The following is a 6,437-nucleotide window of genomic DNA, read 5'->3' on the forward strand; positions in this document are numbered from 1 at the left end:
ATTTAGTAACCAATTAAAAACTCATTGGATGTATTCAGCAGAATGGAGAGAACAGAGGACAGAATCAGGAAACTGGAAGACAGAACAGTAGAAATGACCCAGGATGAACAACAGACTGGATAAAAGACCAAAAACACAAAAATGTGTAAAACTACACAGAAGTTGAAATAACAATTATAGTCAAACATAGCAACATTCTGCTGACACTAATTGATAGAATAGATGAAAAATCAATAAGGACAAAGAAAACTTGAACAATATTATCAACCAATTAAATGTAATTGACATAACATTCTGCCAAACAACAGCAAATTGCCCAATTTTTCCAAGTACATATGTCAAGATAGGCTATAACCTGGACCATACAACAAATCTCAGAAGCTTTATAAGGATTCAAGTTATATAGAATTTGTTCTCTATTCCACAATGGAATTAAATTAGGAATCAATAACAAAAAGACAGCAGGAACTAAATAACCTTTTTTTTTTTTTTTTTTTTTTTTTGAGACAGAGTCTCGCTGTGTCACCCAGGCTAGAGTGCAGTGGTGCAATCTCAGCTCCCTGCAACCTCCACCTCTTGAGTTCAAGCGATTTTCCTGCCTCAGCCTCCTGAGTAGCTGGGACTACAGGTGTAAGCCACCACACCCGGCTAATTTTTGTATTTTTAGTAGAGACAGGGTTTCACCATGTTAGCCAGGCTAGTCTCCAACTCCCGACCTCAAGCGATCTGCCCTTCTGGGCCTCCCAGAGTGCTGGGATTACAGGTGTGAGTCACCAGACCCGGCCAGCATTTCACAGTCAATAGGTCAAATACAATAAAATTAAAAATAAAAACAACATATGAAAACATATAGGATGTAAATAAAATAAGACTTCAAGGAAAATTTATAGCATTAAATGCCTGTATTAAAAGAGAAGAGTGTTTCAGTGACTAATACGGTTTGGGTTTCAGATGATCTTCTTTTGCTCTTGTTTCTTAAGATAAACACTATTAGTCCATCAGTGACTGATATGGTTTGCATCTGTGTCCCCACCAAATCTCATGTCAAATTGTAATCCCCAGTGTTGGTGGTAGGGCCTGGTGTTAGGTGAATAGATCATGGGTGTGGAGTTCTCATGAATGGTTTAGCACTATCCCCCTTTGGTACTGTATAGTGAGTGAATTATCAGGAGATCTGGTTGTTTAAAAGTGAATGGCACCTCCTCCCTCGCTCTCCTCCTCCTGCTCCAGCCATGTGACTTGTGCCGTAAGTAAGAGCTCCTTGAGACCTCCTGAGAAGCAGAAGCCACTGTGCTTCCTGTACAGCCTGCAGCACTGTGAGCCAACTAAACCTCTTTTCTTTATAAATTACTCAGTCTTAGGGATTTCTTTATAACAGTGTGAGAACAGACTAATATAGTGACCTAAGCTTTTACCTTAAGAAACAAGAAAAAAAGAACATCTGAAACCCAAAGTAGGCAGAAGAAAGGAAACAAACAAACAAACAAAAAAGACAGCGAGAAAGAGAGAAATCCATGAAATATGCATACCTGTTCATGATAAACAACACATTCAACAAATTAGAAATGGAAGAGAACTTCTTCAACATGATAAAGGGCATCTATAAAAAACCCACAGCTAATATCATACTTAATGGTGAAAGAGTACTAAGATCAGAGACAAGACAAAGATGTGCACTCTCACCACTTTTTTTTTTTTTTTTTGAGATGGGAGTCTTGCTCTGTTGCCCAGGCTGGAGTACAGTGGCGTGATCTCAGCTCACTGCAACCTCCACCTTCCAGGTTCAAAGGATTCCCCTGCCTCAACCCTGCCTACCCCTCCTGAGTAGCTGGAATTAGAGGCGCCTACCACCACGCCCGGCTAACTTTTGTATTTTTAATAGAGATGGGGTTTTACCATGTTGCCCAGGCTGGTCTTGAACTCCTGACCTCAAATGATCTCCCTGCCTCAGCCTCTCAAAGTGCTGGAATTACAGGCATGAGCCACCATGCCCGGCCAACTCTCGCCACTTTCATTTGATACACACTGGGGGTTCTAGCCAGGGCAACTAGGCAAATAAATGAAATAAGAGACATCCATATGGAAATGAAGAAGTAAAATGAAGTAAGGCTATATTTGCAGAGATGATTTTATACACATAAAGTCCTAAAGAAATCACAAAAAACTAGTAAGACTAGTAAATGAGTTCAGCAAAGTTACAGGAAGATAATATGCAAAAAAATTGTGTTCTTACACACTAGCAATGAATAATCAAAAAAATGAAAGGAAAACAATTCCATGTACAATAGAATTTAAAGGAAGAAAATACTTAGGAATAAAGTTAACAAATGAAGAGGAAAGTTTGTACACTGAAAACTATAAAACATCATTGAAATAAATTAAAGATGACCTAAATAAAAGGAAAGACATCTGTGGTTCATGGATAAGAAAAGTTAATGTTAAGATCCAATCCCTCCCAAATTGATCTATGGATTCAATGCAATCCTTATCAATATCCTAGCTGGCTCCCCCCCACCACCACCACATCCAGAAATTGAGCAGCTGATCCTAAATTCATATGGAGACACAAGGGACCCAAAATAACCAAAACAACTTTAGAAAGGAAGAACCAAGTTGGAGGACTCAATTTCCCAATTTCAAAAGTTACTAGAAAACTACAGTGTGGTACTGGCATAAGGGTAGACATACAGATGAGTGGAATAGATTTCAAAGTCCAGAAATAAGTCCTGACACTTATTGTCAATTCATTTTCAACAAGGGTGCTATGGCCATTTAGTAGGGGAAAGAATAGTCTTCTCAATAAATGATGGTAAGACAACTGGATATCTGTCTGCAAAGAAAGAATGAAGTTGGAATTCTACTTTATACCATAAACAAAAATTAACTCAGATCACTGACGTAAACATAGGAGCTAACACTATAAAACTCTTCAAAGACAACACAGGGGCAAATCTTCATGAGTTTGGAATAGGCAGTGATATTTCAGATACACCAAAAGCACAAGCAAAATAATAAATAGGAGTATATCAAAATTCAACCTTTTTACTACAAATGATACCATAAAGAAAGTGACAAGATACCCACTAAATTGGAGACAATATTTGCCCATCATACGTATGACAATGGACTAGTATCTAGAATACAAAAACTCTTAGAACGCAACAACAATAATTAAAAAAAAAAACCAGATAATCCAATTTCTGGAAGTCAGTCCGATTTCTGGGAGGATCACTCCCATCCTCACAACAACAAAAAACTAAAGAAATTAATTTTTTCTGGATCTGTCAGATAATAGAGGTCAAAAGGCAAACCACAAGCCCTAAATCTGGAGAGAAAAGCAAATAGAGATCAGCTTACTTGGAGCAGGATCAAGTAAGACCATTTAGGCAGGGAAAGAATATTGGTAACTAAGTGTTACCAATAACACTGCTAATTAAGTATTACCAGCTAATTGGTAATATTTATTAGCAGTTTAATTAAGTATTACCAGCTAATTGGTAACTAAGTGTTGGTAACTGTTACTAATTAGCTGGTAATAAGTAATTAGCAATGTTATTGGTAGGAATGCTTAATTGGTAATTTAGAGAATTCATTGGAGGCTAGCTTCAAAAATCTTCCAGGGACCCAGTCTTAGGGGGAGCTTCACATTTTCATGGAATTTACCTCCAGTAATGCTACTAGGTTCTCATGGTGAATATACAAGAAAAATCTCATGTTTTGGAGGAGGATAAAAGTAACTATTTTGAAATACACTGAGAGTGTTCCACGTAACAAAGGACTGCTCTCCAAGGGAAATGACTTTATCAAATACTTATATAACTTGGGAGAAAGGCAATATGCCAACTCCTGCCCTCTTTAGCCTTCCTGTCTCACCTAAGGGGAAAACAGAAAGACTAAGAACTGTGTCTGAAGGTCACAGGCCAGGGACTCAGGCCTACTAAAAGACAGATTAAATCGTATGATTGTAGAACACTTTCCCTCTCCCCACACTTTACCACATATCAATAGGATTCTTGTGTAACAACAGGATAATAAAACTGAGAAGGCTGCAAGACACAGATTCTGTTTTTAAACTTCTTAGGGAAATTCAAAGACAACAGGGAGGGAAAAAGAAGGGACATGAGAGAAAAGTAAAACTGCAACCTTTGACACCTTCAGCTAAATCAAACATTAAACACAGCCCAACACCTAGCCAGATTAACATAAAACCTTACACTTAACTGAAGCTCCCACACTGCCTGCTATATAGCTGTCTACAGTCATGTATTTTCCTGTCCTGCACAATGTAATCACACTCTGCAAGAAGCTAAAGCTTACTGGCAGGCCCTTACTTATCTAGGTATATCCAAACCCTGATGAATGACAGCACACAGGGACCTACCATTGCCAATGACCTACTCTGCTGCATCAAGGAACTGCAGTAGATTTGTCCTTGTCCCATTCTATTGGCTCCTCATGTGATGCCCTTTTGGTGTAAGCCAATGCCCTATAAACTAGCCAACTTACACCCATTGGTGCCCCACCACTTAATTTCATCCTTTGGGTGAAATGACCCCCACACAAAAGCCTTTAAAACTATACCTCCCTTCATGCTTAACGCTTGGGACCTGGACATGATAACTACTCCCTATGGTCTCCACAGTGACCTCCACCACTGCATTAGCACGAGTCCCATTGTCCAGCAATCCATGCTTCACTCTGCACTATTCCTTCGTCATGACACCACATCCTACTTTCTTCAACTTGCCAGATAATACATGTGAAACAGCAACAGAACATGTCATCCAAGAAATAAAACTCCAACAACGCTGGGCCTGCCAGCAGGCGTCCCAATCTGGGTAACCACTCGTACAACTAATTTCCACACTCTTGGGAGTTATTTGATATCCATACTACTATCTAGTTGCCATCCTCTCTGGTCACCCTCCAGCTCCTTTACTTCCCCAGGCACTCCCTCAACCTCACCAAGGTTCTTCCTCATGAAATTTCCCTTTACAGTCCCACCTTTCCTGCCCTCTATCAACGATAGTATATAAAGCCATTGAAAGTACAAGGGTCTCACACGTATGCACTGGTGAATGCCCTTCCCATAAAAGGGGATACCAGGCCACCTTTTTATATATTATAAATTGGGCCTCGTCACAATCTCTGGTATAATGGGCATAAGTCTAGATCTTTTCAGTTCTGTAGCAGACTTCGTTCTTAGAGCTGCTAAACAATGTCACAATTCCTGGCAGACCATATATACCAAATAGCCCAAGATTTAGAAGCCCGTAATGAGATAAAGCTCTGTAGCTGTCATGGTAGTTGATAAAATACTGCATTAGATGAACTAGTGGCATCTCAAGGTGGCCCTCTGAAGGGAACCTCTGGCTGCGTGTAGGTCAATAAAAACAGGAAAGCTCTCCAGAATCATTCAATAGATAAACCAAAACAGTCAACGATGTTACTCAGTTACTAAAATGTAGCAAGAGTTTCTGAATCCCCATTTCTTCTCCTGACTGCCTCCTTCTGCCTGGATTAACATCATCTGGTGCCACATTATCTTACAGGGAGCTATCATCGTTGTTGGCCTAATTTTATTGGGTCAACTTTGCATATTTGGCCTCTCTCAAATGCAAGTTTATTTACAGGAAACCTGGGAGTTTGCTGCTAACCCAAACATCAGGGGTGAATTGTTAAGATTGGAGGAAACTTGGAGTTTGACTTAGTGCAAGCCACCTCTAGGCATCTCTTGCCTATGTCCAGTCTCCCTCACAATCCTGATAACGTTCACTTACTGCTCCACAAGTGCATATGCCCTCCACCACCTCTTTTAAACTCTGTGCTGGCAGGACATCCCCCTTTATAAACTGACTGAACACTGACTATTCTTCCTCTCTGTTTTGGACCTTTTTCTGGGTAGCCCTCCCACCCCTGTAATCATCTTTCTTTGATCATTCCAAAGGACTACTGTCAGGAGTTTTGACATACAAACCTAATCTTGGAAGGACTTTTGACATTCAAACCTAACCTTGGAAGAAGTTTCCCCATATCATAGTAGAGGGGCTGTAATAGGCATATAAATTGGGAGGGAAAAGCACATTTTTTTTCCTTCTTTTTTTTTTGCAGATGACAGGATTGTCTACACAGAAAATCCCAAGCAATCAATAGAACAGCTACTTAAACCAATAACTAAGATTGGCAAGATCATAGGACACAAGGTCAACATAAAACAATCAACTGTATTTCTATATATTGAAAAAGAACAATTGAAAATTGAAATTTGAAAAACAGTACTAATTTAGAACCCCCAAAAAAGGAATGTGTAGGTATAAATCTAACAAAGTATGTGCAGGATCTGTAGGTTAAAACTACAAATTACTGAAGAAATAAGGGAGTCCTAAACAAATAGGCAGATACTGTGTATATGGTTTAGAACATTCTCAGTATTGCTA

Source organism: Macaca fascicularis, chromosome 19, assembly GCF_037993035.2.
Source record: "Macaca fascicularis isolate 582-1 chromosome 19, T2T-MFA8v1.1".
Lineage (NCBI taxonomy): Eukaryota > Metazoa > Chordata > Mammalia > Primates > Cercopithecidae > Macaca > Macaca fascicularis.